Consider the following 16,357-nt stretch of genomic DNA (forward strand, 5'->3'; position numbering starts at 1 on the left):
CACAACCAGTCTTCTCCTATGTCGCACACAATCATTTATGTTCTTGAAGATTTTTAGTTTAGAACCTAATTGTGGAGAGTAAATCAAGAGTCCGCGAAGGCGTGAGTCGGCGAGCATCATTGCTCCGATACCACACTGTCACGCCCCATCCCGGACAAGGGATAAAATACATTATAAGGGGTGACTAGGACGACGCTTGTCATCCTACTAAAGCTGCCAGGATCAGCGACACGGTGTCCCAACGCTACGATCATAACTAATATTAAAACAATATAATATCGGAGTGCGGAAAGGAAAATATTACATTCCAAATGATCAATAGTTTTGCGAGCGTATAAAATCAATAGTTACAAAATGATCAAAGTCTAGATGATAAATACTGTAGTTAATCCATTTTTTCATTACCATCCAATAATGATCAACAAGGATATAACGATAAATGTTTATACATGGGCCTACGCCCTAAAATAAACAAAGGGGAACAAGTCCTAGAATTTTCACGGCCCGTAGGCGCAATTGTCACAAAGACACCCGTTGCCATGTTCCTCTAACAGCGACTTAGGCTCCTCCGTACTGCATCATAATCTAAAAATTGTGTACACGAGGGGTTAGCTCCATGAGCGGTGAGGGGATGGGGATGCACAAACACGCAATTCACATAGTCCAATGATGCATGCACATGTTAAGTCCATTTTTCCACCTAACAAACAACTAAGTCAATGGCATATGCTTTGTGACAACTCGAGAGACACTGTGGGTCACTTAACTTATCGCCACAATGAAACCTCAATTGTCACGTGGGACCTACGCCCGATCGAAGCCTCCAAGACCACTCGGTGGCGGACCCACGATAACCAATACTACCATGTGGCCTCTCCCACCTCCACGAGAATCCGGTGTCTGATTACCCAACACCTAAACCCCTGTTGGTAAGGGTCGTAGCATAAGGGTGTAAAAATCCTAGCCACGACTACATGCAAGTCCTATCGTCCCGAGAGGTAATCCAGGCGCATCAACTTTTCATCTAGTTTAATGCCCGGTTACTAGACGGCACGGCGCATACGATTCAACATGACATTCAACATAATTTCTTCATAAATATATATTTTATCGGGGTTTCGCACTGGCACCCACCGCACCCACCACCGCAAGAGACCCATCAAAGTAAAGCATCTCCAATTAACATCATAACATTCATATATAAAAGTATGCAATATGCGCAAGCATGCTTAATAATTTATAATGATGACATAATATACAATGCAATAATAATATCAAGCCCAAACAACCAAACCCACTCACAACGTATCGCCAAGCACCAAGATTATCGGTTGTCGCCTCGATCAAGCAATAAACCACAAAAGTGAATATATTAACCTATACAAAGAGTGGAATAAGGTTAAGCGAGCGAAAGGAAAGGATCCCCAAAGGTCTCCCACAAACACTTAAGTATGAGGTTCCAGAAACAAAGTGGTTGCAGGAGTGGTTTCATGCCCAAATTCGCAACCACATGTAAATCCTAGGAAGCCAGGGGTTGGGACAGTTTTAGTCAAGGTCGGATGCGGATGTGGTTTCAAAAAACTGAAACCGAGTGTAAATCCGACCTTCACAGGGGCTCGGGACAATTTTGGTCAAGGTCGGATGCGGATGTGGTTTGAAGCGAAACCGAGTGTAAATCCGACCTTCACAGAATCCTTCTCGGGAAGGTAATTTCGAGTGGTTTCTTGCAGTGCGAAACCACATGTAAATCCTAGCTAACCAGGGGCTTAGGATAGTTTTAGTCAAGGTCGGATGCGAGATGTGGTTTAACGAATCCGAGTGTAAAACCACATACTGCGAACCGAAAATTGAAGGGTTTCTCCCTAGGGATTCATTTTCCAAGGGGTTTAAAGGTAGGGAGGCTTCAAAAAACTTCCTCCTAGGTCCATTAGGGTTCTAAGACCTCATTAGGTCCATGTAATCCCATGGATTTAAGAGAAAACAAAGAGAACCTAAATTAGGACATAATATGGTAGAAACCTTAAATTTCTTAAATGGAAAGGGATTACTTAGGCTTAGGGCTTGTAATGGAGTGAAATAACTCCACCATAGTCTAGGTTTAGAGGTTCCATCGATTCCTTAGGTTCCAAGAGAACCCTAGGTCGAATTTCTCCCATTTCCCAAACCCCAAAACCCAAAATAGAAGAAAAGAGATGGGATTGAATGGCTTACCTACCCCCAATATAGAAGGCTCCATGTTGAGGCTCCAAGAAGTGCTCTTCCAACCTCCAACCAAGTTTCTCCACCCTTCTTCCTCCTTCTCTCCTTCCTTCTTCTTTCTTTCTTCTTTCTCCTTTCTCTCCTCTTTCTCTCCTCCACGATTTAGGTTAGATGGGAGAAGAAATGAAATGAATGCTTCTCCCCCCCCCCCCCCTTTGTCTTATTTAAAGAAAATGGACCTTGGATCCTCTAAGTTAAATGGGTCAAATAGCTAAATGGATGGATCCAAGATAAATGGGTCATTAGGCTAAATGGGTAGTTTAAGTTAAATGGGTCACCCAAGTTAAATGGGTCAAGAGGGCTTAATGGGTTGACCCATGGTCTTATTTAGGGTACAGGAATGGGTTAACCCATCTTTGGGTCAAATAGAGTTAAATGGGCCTGCCCACAACCTTAATTAGGGAAAAGCCCATTCTTAGATGGGTTCATAAGAGATGGGTATAAGTCCCCAATGTACTTCCTAAAGGTACATGGGACCCGAACTTAAATTATTCCCTTCTCTCATGAAATAGCTCGGCGGTTCAAGCCCGGACCGCACTTGAGGTTACCAGGGAAGAATAATTAATAAGACTTGAGCTAGAACTTACTTTTCCATTGCCATGGTGAGTCAATGGTAAGCCGTATCATGATCAATAATTTGTAAGCGGGTTTGACCACCGGTGAGAACAGTACTCACCAAGACGCGTGGCGTGATAACCACACGTCACGGGGAAGAAATAATAATTAATTAATGATCCGGGGTGCGGGTATAACACGCAGCGCATGCCATCCTTGCACTCCTGTGATAGGATGTAGGGGCAGCATGTCTAGGGTGAGTTTGTGACGTTCTTTCTCCCTATTATTATTATGCGAATTTTTATTACTACAAGAGTTTATTATTTATCCAAACGATGGTGTTTGTTTTGCTCTTAAAATGCACTTTCAGTGTTTATCACTTATCCAAACGATGGTGTTTGTTTTGCTCATAAAATGCACTTTCAGTGTTTATCACTTTCTTGAATCATGGACCCTCAATGATTAATTGAGCTACTCGCACTTTAGTAGATGAACAGTTTAGTTTTGTTTCGTTTGTCTTTGTTCTTTGTAGTCTTAATTTTGTAGTTCACTTTTTTGTTGTAAGGGTGTCAAGCTTGTTCTTGTTGCATGTACGATGGTTTGTTCCCTCCCCCTTCTTTCCCTTTGTTTGTACCTCTTTCTTGATAGAATTTTTTTTCTTCTAATCGAGTCTCTCTTAAATAAATCATGATAGTGTTTTGATAAAAAATAAAATTTATTCAAACGTCATAAGACATTTTATTTTGCCAAGTGGATAGATGATGTATCCATTCTTACAATTGGATAAATATGACATGATCAGGATTAGCTACATGTCAAATTTTAAAGTCTAATTCAATCAAATATTCCTCATTGTATTGGCATGCATTCCTTGTATGTCTATGCCTGTGTATTAGTACTTTCGATATTATTGTCAGCTCTCTCAACTCTGAACAGGAACAAAGAGTTTAGATTAAATAAAAAATAAAAATGGATGACTAAGATTTGAATTGTGATTTCTGAAAATGTCACTTTCCATTGTACTTGAGCCCGAAAGAATCCACTATTATTATTATTGGGAAAATTATTGGTGTTACGTACAATGGTCTAATGACTATTGGGCCACTACTTGCACTAGAATTGCCCAATTAGTAATCGATTGATGCTTGAGCTTGACAAATTGTAATCGGTTGGGTTAGTCCTGGTCTTCAACCAATAGATTCAACCTGGGTGAGTGGGTCTACCCGTGCGGGCCAACTTTTGACATCCCTAAGTTATGAGAATTTCCAATTGGTAAAAAGGAAAAGAAAAAAGAGAAGGATAGGTAAGATTAGAAATGATTATTGGGCCTGGGTGGGAATCCTGTAAAGTTTTCTGATTTGGCGGTCCACATAATCAAGTTATGGTTTGATCCACTAGATCGACCCATATTTTCTAGGCCAAAGCTGATAAACATTGAGCAATTAAACTTACATACTGAGTATTGTCTAGAATAGTGGCGGTTCTATAGTATGTCAACGTCACAAATGTAGGCCTCACTTTTGTTTTTAAGGTAAACATGTAGGCCCCACTTCCTGGGAGGCGTTTGTGAGACGGTAGATTAAGTCGTAAGAGTGGGTCCTTAGGTTTGGAAAATATATCAAGCCATGAGTTCAGTGTATTTGTCTTTCTCCTTGATGGGAAAGGTTCTCTCAGCCGCTGGGTAGGGGATAATGGTATCTTTGTATATCTCTTTTATCTTTTTGTGAAATAACCTCCATTGTCCTTCTATGTATGATATCGTTTTGTTATATTTTATTATTGTGCTCTCTCATGCCGTTTGTTCAAGGAACCCTCTCTTTTTCTTTTCTTTTTTTAAATCCCTAATTTATGCATATCATGGAACTTATCAAATCTAAACATACAGTTGTGTCATTAGAAATAATGATGTTACAATTATGACCGTTCGATATTCATATGCAAAAGTGTAACTAACTTTATTTGTAAACTATATAATTAACATGTGCACATCTATTCGATTGATTAGCTCAGTGGTATGATTATGAGCATTGGGGCAGAGGGAGTAAACAAATGAAGAGTGACAGAAGGGTTTCATAAGTGGGGGTAGAAAGGTCATTTTATATGAAAAGTAGAGAGATAGAAAGAAAAGGTGCTTTTGTACTTTTCGCAGCCGCTTAGAGATACTTTACCATGAATATTATAGCCAACACTCTCCTTTATGGCCAATCAGTACTTGGTAAGATAGCTCATTAGGAAGGTTTGGACCCGTTACAGTATCCCTCAATGCACTTGCATCACAAGGTAACCCCCCTTTTCATTGGGTTTTCTCAAGAACTTTAGATTTCATAAAGTCCACTCCAAGTCTCCAATGTAGGGATCCTCTGGATGGCTGATCCTGGGTTCCATGTACATTTCTCTATAATTTAAGCCTAGTCTGGTATCTAACACTTGTAAAAAGAATGTGGACACTGGTGTTGTCCAATTCCTCACAACTAGATTTTTTTTTTATTTTTTATTTTTGGTGTGGAGAGAGAGAGAGAGAGAGAGAGGGGGGGGGGGGGGAATAGTGATCGACAATGACCAAACTTGTCTAGCAATCCATTATCAATTAAAAAGACCGTGTTTCCCTTAACCCACGCTGAAAGAACTTAATTTATGGGACCTGACACTCAAATTAGATTGAGAATAGATATTTCAGATTTTCGAAGATGAAAATTAAAATTTGTTTTTTGGTAACGAAACTTTATTACCGTTGGAAAGAAATTCCAGGCAAATCAGCAAACAGAGAAAGAAAAATACAAGGAGGAGGGGGTCCCCTCCAGAACATGTTCTGTTGAGTAACAGCACCCAACGATGCCAAATTATCTGCTATAGAATTGGCTTCCCTGAGGGAGTGAACAAAGGATACGTTCAGAATACTATGACACAAGGTTTGAGTGTCAAAGATGAAAATTAATGATAAAATTCAATTTTTTCAAAGCCTAATCATAACCTCAAATCACTTTGGATGAATAGGTTCTCTTTTCGAATCGTTATCCCTTCCAATTCGTTACCCGTTTCAATTTCCTCCAATTTCTTCACATAGGAGCAAAAATGACCACCCTATCCCTGCCCGAATACATTGCCCAATGTGGGGGTAGGGGGGTCATTTCCGCTCCTACGTGAGGAATTGAAGAAAATTAAAACGGATAGCGAATTGGAGGTGATAATTATTCTCTCTTTTAACCTTGAATTGCTGTAAAACTTTCTTCAATTAAATTGTGTTTGAGGATCTTATCCCTAACACACAACTCACAAGTTACATTTTTCATTATAAAATAATAATATCATAGGCTATATTGATTTGGATGCTCTTTAACTTATAAGTATCAGTATCGATGGTCGTATAAGTTGTTATTGCTGATATCGATATTGATACGATATGATTCAGGCCTTATCAGCCCCATATTGAGCATATTCAAAAAGAGTCATTTTTTGGTTGATACTTTCAACCCGTATCGATAATGTATTGTATCGAATACCAGTGATAATGGTACATATCGGCCAATAGAATACCAGTACTTGGAACCATGAACCTAACATATTTAATGTCTGCTCGCATGTATTAAGATAAAATACCCATCGAATGCCTATGCGGCTATGAAAAGGGTCACGACAACTACCCATTAGATCATTGCCCTTATGCCCTAGATTTTTTTGTTTTTTGATAAACCCTTATGCCCTAGATTAATAGGATTTCATTTATGCAAACACACCCACAGGTTTGAATTTCTATTTCTGAAGTTTACTTCACATTTGTACTTGAATTTGGAAACCCTAATCAAGGCTTACAAAAAAAAAAACACAAAACTAATCAAGGTTATGACCTTGAACATAATAGTTCCATCTCTTTTAAAGTTAATAGAATTTCCAATTATATATTTTCATTGAAAATATGAAAAAATATATTAATAAAATACAATAATTTATGGATAAAGTTTTCTTTCACCCATGGAGGACGGTTCACCCACCATTCAAATCCCTTCTAAGGTTTTTGTATATTCCAAAATACTCTGTCGATACCTATTCCTGCCCTCTCTAGTCCATTGATCAAAGGATCACCATGGATAAAGGGAAACTTGGTCAATAATATATGATTTATAAAAAATTCCATATAAATTATGATTTGCACAGAAAAACTTACTGTGAATTATGAAACGAATTGACTAGAAGATGTTACTGGCAAATTGTTACAGTTATACTATACTACCATAGGGCTTGGCGCACACGTCGACAAATTGAGTTGGATTTCAATTTCGACTTCTAGAGTAAGTGACAACGCACAACTTTCATAATCGGTTGGATCCCACAGGCGACAAGAACACGGAATTGAGCTCCTATCCAGGGAGCCCAACACGTTCAGGGAGCATCCAGCCAATGCCGTTGGGTTGTCCTGCATATATCCCTAGATATACATCGAGATATGTGCAGCACGACCCAACCCTTCGAAGCCCCCTAAGCACATCCTGGGCGTTAGCCTCCATAGGGAGGAGCCGGATGATGCTGACGTGGAAAAGCGCGATATCTTAAGAATTTAAAAATTCCGTAATATCTATTCCAACCGTCGAAGCGAAAAAAATTCAGTTGGTGTTTTCGTTTTGGTTTCTCCAGTCGCGCTCCTCTTTTTCTCTAAAATAAAATCAGAAAACAGGTAATAATTTTGCTCTTTTGTATAATGTGCTCGTAATTTGTTTCTTCCCTTCTTCGTTATTATCCCGGTCTATTGTTCTTTCTTTCTTCGGATCCTTGATTAGGGAGGACTCGTGGGCGGCACTTCATTTTTTGCAACTGTGGTTGATTTTCTAGGGTTTGGCATCTTCGGTTCTGCTTGCTTTGATTTATTCTAGAGTTGCGTGAGAACTACATTTAGGGATTTGTGGACCAATATGTCGCAAATTCTCATCCATCCCTTTATGATTGTTTCTTCGATTAGGAATGCAATGAATTTCCGTTTGGTAGCTCCATAAACTGTGTGATTGTATAGTTAATGCATTCAGTTGTTAAGCATTGACCCACTTAGCCGGATATCTATTTCATTCTCACTCTTGAAGGTCATGTGAATGAGAGCTGTTGTAACTTGTATTATGTTTTTCGATTGTATTTTCCTGTTTCCTTCTATTTCAACCCTTTTGACTTCTTATTTGTTAAAACTCCGGATGTTTTTTGATGGCTAAACTGAACAGTAGAGGATATGCTGTATCTCGCTACTGAGAGAGTTACACCATTAAATCCCAATGGGTATTACTGGAAGTTGACCAATTTTATCAGTGCCAGTATGAATTTCCAAATTAGAGGTGATTCAGACTGGCATTATATCAAAATCACTTAGTCAGTGCTACTTTACATAAAGACTAAAGATCAGGTATCTTACTAGGATTGGTGCAACTTGATAAATGCAAGTACTTAATAATAGCTATACTCTATTAGTAATGGTTTTTGCTTGCTTTTGTAAATCCCCAAATCTCTGTTCCTCGTGGATCTCTGCCTAGTAAATGGCATTAGAATGTTGGCTTGTAAACATGGAAACAAATCTTGGTTTCTCGCAGGAGTCCAAGACGAGATTTCCAGGGAGTTTAAAACATACCAGGTTTTGATTGGTTACGATCAGTTTCGACAAATTTTGGTAGTTTTGACCAGCCTATCACATGTCGAGTATTACCCCAAAATACCAGGTTTCGACCAAATTTCGGTTCTGTCTGGTCGAAACCTAGGTTGGTACCAAAATCTTTTATCTCGCTTGTAAAGAGTTCAATACAATTACGCTTTGTGCAAGTAAGTTTGTCCCTTGTATTTAGGCTATACTGAAACATTTACCTTCTGTTTGCATTAGAATCAATTGTCAAGTCAGTCAATGTAGCCCAATATAAACTGATCATGTACCACAGAGATTGGTGTACATTTTTTTCTTCTTGTGTTTAATTTATCTTTTGTTTGACCTTTTTAGCGTACAACTGATAAGTTATAGCCTACAGATTCTTATTATGTTCGACATCTGGAAGGGTTTGATACTTTACATTGAACTGTGTCGGACTCGGATCAAACTTCTTTTGATGTTAATTAGATTCTGGTTTTGCAAATAATCGATGTTTACTAATCTGGTCGGAATGCTAATTTAGCATCCTGTATTATTTTCAATCCCATCACCCCAGGTTAAACTTGGATCTACATGGCATACTATTGTAGTATTTGTATGTTTTCTGTTGTAATGATAGGAAATAGCACAGAAGTACTGTAGAATTGGATGTCTCGTATATCTTGGATTCATTTATGATACAAAATAAGCTATGAATAAATGTATGCTTATACGTTTATGATTCTAATTCTTTTGCTGCCAGATATAGTATTATTTAAAACTCTGTGAATCTTTTGTTCTAAACTTTTTGTTGTATTCAATTTTTTTTTCTTCTTTTTCTGACTGATATTTATACATGACTGCCTTTTGTAGTTTGAATTTCCAAGAAACTAAACAAGTTATCTACAGACTAATCTATGAGACTATCAGACAACTATGTTGAGAGTCTTTTGTGGCTACATTAATATTGTTCTGACACACCACAATATTCAGGGGTTTTCTTTGGCTAAATCATACTTATCAAGTTCTTTCTGAACCCATAGTTTTTGGGCTTCCATTTATCCTTTCAAAGCAGTAACTTGCACTTGATCTCTCATTGACACTGGTGTATTCCTTGGGCTTTGCTGTACATGATTGGGCTGTCTTAAATGTCTTTCCCTGCACCTGTTCTCATAATGAAGCTGCTTTAAGTTTCTTAATGCATAATTTGTTCTTTCATTATCCTGCCACATATTCACCTCAAAATCTTCACCTTGGACTATGTGCATTCTTCTTTTTTTTTGAGTGAGGATTGTTCCACATTCTGCTCCATGAAATATGTGGCTGATATCTCTCTGTATTGCTCCTAACGACTAGGTTATGGCCACAATTCAAACTATGGTGTCTAGTTTATCCTTGGTTAGGATAAATGTTTTCTTCAGTTTTGAGTAGGAGTCATCCATACAACTCCAGAATCTCATTGTCATTTGCTAGTCTATAATTCAAGGGCAAATTCCACTTCAGTCTCTGATCCCTTTTAGTTAATGAAACCAAGATAACGGAAGTTGGTTGTCTTGGGGTATCTTTTGGCATAATTGATACATATATATATATTTTTTGAGTATTTATCCCAAAAAAATAAAAAGGAAGTTTCCCTGAAAACAAAACAGATTGCTGCATGACTTGGCTGTGCGTGTTTATGAATGAATGGCCCCACATGGTCCAGTTAAAAGATGCTATGTGTTGACTTTCTTTGAGATATTGAATGGTATGAAATTTGTGAACCATATCAGCTGGTTCTTGAACTGTTTTTTGTTAAAATAGAGAGGGAAAAGGGCTTTGTCATGATGAATTCCTTTCTGTGGTAATATTTTTTCTAATTTCTCCAGGCTATTATGATGCATATACGTCATCTTCCTTAACAGTTGTTATTGAATTTCTCAAATTCCATTAGATTAATTATTTTCTCTTGCTTGGGCTGGGATATGTCCTAGTTGATTTGATCTGAATATTTATTGACATAAATTTTAAACCTAGACTGCAGGTTTTTGGTCACGAGTTATAAATCAGAAGCATTCGGTGGAAACTGAAATTTCATTTGGTGATGCTGAATCAATATTCCTCATAGATTGGTTCTTTTAGTTAATCCTCCTCTTGCTAGTGGGTACATGACTTATGTGGTGATGAGTAATTCATATCATTGTTTCTTTTTCTACTTTACTAATGTATTTTCTTCATTTTCTCGCTCTCTTTTATAATAATGAGAGTTTTACTGCTCATGATAACAAAAAGTACTGATCTCTTTTTTATTTTTTATGTGACTGTAGATTGTTGACAACATGAAGTATACTGTTTCCCATGTAGTGGAACCAGTTGAACGAGGAATTGCAAAAATAAATGAAACCTTTCATCAGATATCCGAAAATGTCAAGCGGCATGAGGAGCAAAAAGGAACTCTAGGGATGATAGTTACCTTATACCCTTGAATTCATGGACCAGGGAATTTTCAGAAGTCCATGATTCTCTTCTTGAAGCTGGTAGTATCAGTGGCAGTGGCTTGGCCGGTGGTAAGAGAGACAGCAAATACAAAGCCACAGGTTTATCATATCAAGAAGGAAAAGGAACTCTAGGGATGATAGTTACCTTATACCCTTGAATTCATGGACCAGGGAATTTTCAGAAGTCCATGATTCTCTTCTTGAAGCTGGTAGTATCAGTGGCAGTGGCTTGGCGGTGGTAAGAGAGACAGCAAATACAAAGCCACAGGTTTATCATATCAAGAAGGAAAAGGAACTCTAGGGATGATAGTTACCTTATACCCTTGAATTCATGGACCAGGGAATTTTCAGAAGTCCATGATTCTCTTCTTGAAGCTGGTAGTATCAGTGGCAGTGGCTTGGCCGGTGGTAAGAGAGACAGCAAATACAAAGCCACAGGTTTATCATATCAAGAAGGTAGATGAAGTTCCTAGCTATCATCATAAAATTTGATTGCAGCAATGAGATATGAAGGGATATATTTGCATGCCTTTCACAGTATTCTCAATGGCGTCAACATTTAATGGAGGTGGGTTCTGTTTCTATATGTTCTCATAGCTTTTCAATGCGTTTCATGCAAAAATTTCTGATGACACTGCATGCTGTTTCTTAGGTTTGAAGTTGATGGGAAGCCAATGCCAATTTTTTTTTTTTACTCAGAAAATGTATAGAAGCCTTGAAAGTGTACAATTACTGACATACCTCATTTTAGTTTTTGTGTAGATAGTACACTTTCAATTTGGGAAAATGCTCTTCCTATGGGAGCTCTCTTGCCCTAATATTGGCCTCTGTCCTTGTTTCTTCCAGCAATATAGTCCAAGTTCAGCTCCTGTACTGGATATCAAATTTGATATTCTGCGGATCTATCTATTAACGATCCAGGGAGGCGTGCGCCTAGGGTGCTGCTAGGGGGCATCCAGCAGTTGAGTTGTGCCGCACACATCTCGGCGCACGCCTAAGGATGTGTGTGGCACAGGCCAATGGCTGGCAACTCCCTGGGTGTTCCCTGCTCCTTGGAGATGATCCTGATCCAGCAGCACACAGGTTTGTGTGCCCAGCGCCATTGGATGTCTCACTGTGCACTCCCTAGGCGCTGGGGAGAGGAGCTGGAAAATCCAGAATTTTATACGCAAAAGACACCCAAAAAAAAAAAAAAAAAAAAAAAACCTACTCTACAGTCCACTAATGATATAAGGGTGATCATATGAAAATTGACGAGTCACAATCAAATCAATTTACAAAATCCAAAAAAATTCCCGAGTCGTAATCTTGGTGATACATTCGCCTACCTAACCCTATCTAATTAATCTGGAAATTGGGTGGTAAGGACTTTTTATATTCCAGAAACTAGGTGATACATCTATTCCATCAAACATGAACCTTACCAGCTGCACTGCTGCCAGTCCATTACTATATCTCATTTTTTTTGGACGAGAAAGAGTTGCTTATTACTCGTTATAGTGTGTGGAGTGTAGATTCTGGATGGATTCGTTTCATAGAGGAAGAAAAAAAGAGCCGACATACGTAAGTGGTGTGATAACGAGATCCAGTGAGACTTTGAGAAGTGGCAGATAAGGATTAAGGATATAGTGTGACTGTCACCCCAATTATTGCATTACTGTAGATGAATGTTAGAGCCAATTTTCATAAGAGAGTGTGTCATTCACATTCTCTCTCTCTCTTTCTGAGATTTCATCAATTGAAAGATGGACTCCTCAGATGGTACTGAGGCAGTGGGGGTGATGGGAGATAAGTACAGGTCCCATATTTATGGGGAAGGAGAGAAGAACACTACATGGAGATTTGGTGCTCCTCCTAAGTATGATGTTGTCAACAAGCTCTTTGAAGAAGACAGATCTAAGGTGATAACTTCCATTTCTTCACCATCTCAGTTTTCCTCTCCATTGGTTTTTGGTCTGTGAGTCTGAAGAGTGAATATCAATTCTAGTTTAATTTCCACTTACCGTTCATTAGTGGTCTTGCTTAGGACATGGGAGAGAGATGATCTCCCAGTTCTGACACTATTTGGCTTGTTCTTGTAGGAGTGGCCTAGTGGATCCATTGAAGAGATAGTGCAAAATCTAGTTAAGACATTTGAAATGAAGCTCTTCCATAAGGCTTGCGCAGATGATTACAAAACAATTAACAGTCAAAAGTTTAGGCTTAGCATCAATGGTATGTATTAACTAATAACAAAACCAATTCGTAACTTCTCTCTTTTAAGTTTCAAATCCTATCTAACTCACTAATGGATTTGTAAACATTTGAAATATATATTGGTGATTAAATCCAGGAGGGAGACCCATGTCTGTGGAGGAGGTTGGAAAAATTGGTGGGTATAATGCTTTATTGCAAACCTCCTTAGCAGACCGTTTACGTGCTATGACCCATCAACTGAATCTGAAACACCTGAGTCATCTGAAGAGGCATTCAGAACAACATTCCCTCGTGGTTTTGCCTTGGAAATCCTTCAGGTGTATTCGGGTCCTCCAGTGATTGCCTACAAGTTCAGACACTGGGGTTACATGGAGGGTCCTTTCAAAGGCCATTCTCCTACTGGTGTGAAAGTAGAATTGTATGGAGTAAGCATTGTTGAGGTACATATATCCCTTCTCCTTAACTTGTTCCACCTTTGAAATTAAACCTCACTAGCTGTTTGTGTTAACTGATTGTGTTAATAGGGTGGAGAACTTCTTACATGAATATAATCATATGGGTGATCTGTGTCTTTAGGTTGATGAATCAATGCGAATAGAGAAGCTGGAATTCTTCTATGATGCTGGAGAATTGCTTGCTGGTCTTCTCAAAGGTCCTATTTTAGAGGGATTTGAATCTGACGACACCTCACCAAATTCATCTCTTGGTTGCCCTTTCTTGAAAGGAATGTAGGAATTCGTCTTATGGATGGCGAGCAAGAAATATTGTTATCTACAAATTATGAATAGTGCCATGTCGAAATGAATTACAAAAGTATTTCTGTTAAGGAAAAAGATTTGAACACAACAAGACCCTATCTACCTAGCTAGCACATAACTGAAAGCAGTTAAGGCGATCACACCAGACCATCAGTTCTATGGCTAAACACCATTTATGAATGTTACTTGACCATCTTCGATCGATGCATTTCATTAGTCCCCACATATTCTCCATGCGTTCTGCATCCATAACGGTGCTGCATCACATGTACTTCCAAACCAAACCATCCATAGAAATGCTATTTCTACACTATTAGGGGGAGCGAGTTTCTTACTTTTAAAGTGTCAATTTGAGTTCAACCCCTTTTTCTTATTTTCCATTTTAAGATATGGGGTTTACTTTGGAATTTTATACAGTAACTTATAGCCGAAAAAATTTGGCTGCAACCATGTTCCTGCAGGTGCATTCCTATAGTTCCTATAAAATATGAAGTAGAAGCTAAGCCTCGAGTTCCGGCCTCCAAATTTACCAAGAACAGTTTTATCAAGTTCATCATAAAGAGTCGTTCCACAAGAAGGCCTTCACTGTTCTAACCAACTTAGGTCAATCTAAGGCAATGGAAGAAACAATTGAGATGGTAAGCCCTGAGTACCTGTTTATGGATATTTTTTTTTTTTGCCGCAAACATGTCTATTTATGGAAGACATCTTGTGAAAAATTGAAGAAAGTACAAGCGCTCTCCACAGAAAACATCAAGGAGAGAATGGTACCAATTAGGAAGGAAAATACAATGTCTAAAAATAAGGGAAATTTTTGGCGACACCCCCTCTGTTGGACTGTGGACTTAATGCCATCCCATTAAGTCCCAATATATCAATATGGGATTAATTAGTGATGTGAGCAGGTTAGATTTTTTTAAAAGACTATTTTGCCCTTCTCCTTAAAACAAGTGAACCAAGTCATTTGACCAAAATGCCCTCTATCTTCCTCAAATCGTTTCCCCCAAACCTCCAACTCATCTTCCCAAACCTGCAAATGGATTCAGATTTAGGTAAAAAAAATTCAAATGGATCTTCCCAAGGACTCATGCTCGCCTTTGATCGAAAGGAAGAAGAAATTGAATCGAACCAAGAAGAAGGGTTTCCCTCTGCTCTCTTCTGATTTCTCTATTTTTTTTTTTTCCACATTCATCTTAAAATCGTTTAGGGTTTGATTCAACATGGAAGAAATGGAAAGATGGGAATCAACACTTGTGCCTGATACTTTGGAGTTAAATCGCCGCCAACTGCGGCTTCACCCGACGGTGCTCCGGTTTTCAAAAACCACGGCAAACAACAATGAAACTTCGATCGGTGTCCATTTGCCGGAAAAACAACCCAAAAAAAATGCCCATTCTTCCAAATTCGATTACCTAACCCACCCTGTGACTTGCAGAATTTGTTTTTGTTTTTTTCAAATCTATAGGTTACCGGAGAGGCCGGCGACCGCAACAAAACTAGTAAAGGGGAAGTCCAGCTGGGGCTGGCCCATGAGAGCATCACGGTTATGGCAGCCTGGCTGCCCAGTTTTTTTTTTTTTTTTTTTTTTTTTAAAATCTAAACAGTTACAGGTTACCGGAGAGAGATATTCACTCCGGCGACCATCTCTGTCACTGCCCTTTAACCAATCACCCTGCTGTCCTTTTCTGCAGGTTTTTTTTATTAAAGCGATCACAGGTCACAGGAGGGAGGACGACCTCACCCCGGCAGCCACCATTGCCAGTCTCCCTGTCCCTTAATAGCAGCCATGACTGCCTTCGTAGATTTTTTTTATTATTTATACCCAGACAAACAAATGGCTACTGATTTATTGGAGGGTAAATACGACAGAGGCATGGAGTTGGGGACGAAAGCTGCCGGAGTGCAATGCAGGTCAGGGAGGGAATGGGGTTTCGAGAGGAAGAGTGGATTCCCAAATTTATGTTTTATTCCAAATCAACACTTAAGATTTATTTGTTCAGATCCAATGGTCCAAAAGACACCCTTGAAAACCCCAACCCTTTTTTCTATTTTATCATTTGTTTTTTAATATTTTAGTGTAGAGGGTAATTTAGTCATTTCCATTACACACAGTTAACCACATTTGTTTTTGGGCCCAAATTGATACATAGGCACTTAATGGGGTGGCATTAATTCCACGGTCCAACTGAGGGGGGGTCGTTGATAATTTCCCATACATATTACTCTAAAATCCACTCAATATTCCTCATGCCCCGGTTCTAACAAGTACACACGTACCCTCAAAATTCCACGTACCACCATTTAGCCGTTAAATGCTAAAATTTTTATTTTATTGACCAAATTACAAGGGATAGTTTGAAAAGGCTTTTTGCCCAACCCTCATCTTCCCCAATTGGTTTAACCTGCAACTCATCTTCCCCAAACCTGCAAATCCATTTGTTTTTACCCAGCCCCTCTTTGAACAATCCGATTTGACAACAAAGCCAAGACTTCCCTGAGCCGGGGATGACTAGCCGCTGCAC

General features: G+C 38.8%; 1 pseudogene; it reads left to right on the forward strand.

The window, feature by feature from the left end:
* The first annotated feature begins 12,588 nt into the window (after positions 1 to 12,588).
* Positions 12,589 to 16,357, forward strand: part of LOC122639374 — a 28,202-nt pseudogene continuing 24,433 nt past the window's right edge.

Source organism: Telopea speciosissima, chromosome 1 (genome assembly GCF_018873765.1).
Source record: "Telopea speciosissima isolate NSW1024214 ecotype Mountain lineage chromosome 1, Tspe_v1, whole genome shotgun sequence".
NCBI lineage: Eukaryota > Viridiplantae > Streptophyta > Magnoliopsida > Proteales > Proteaceae > Telopea > Telopea speciosissima.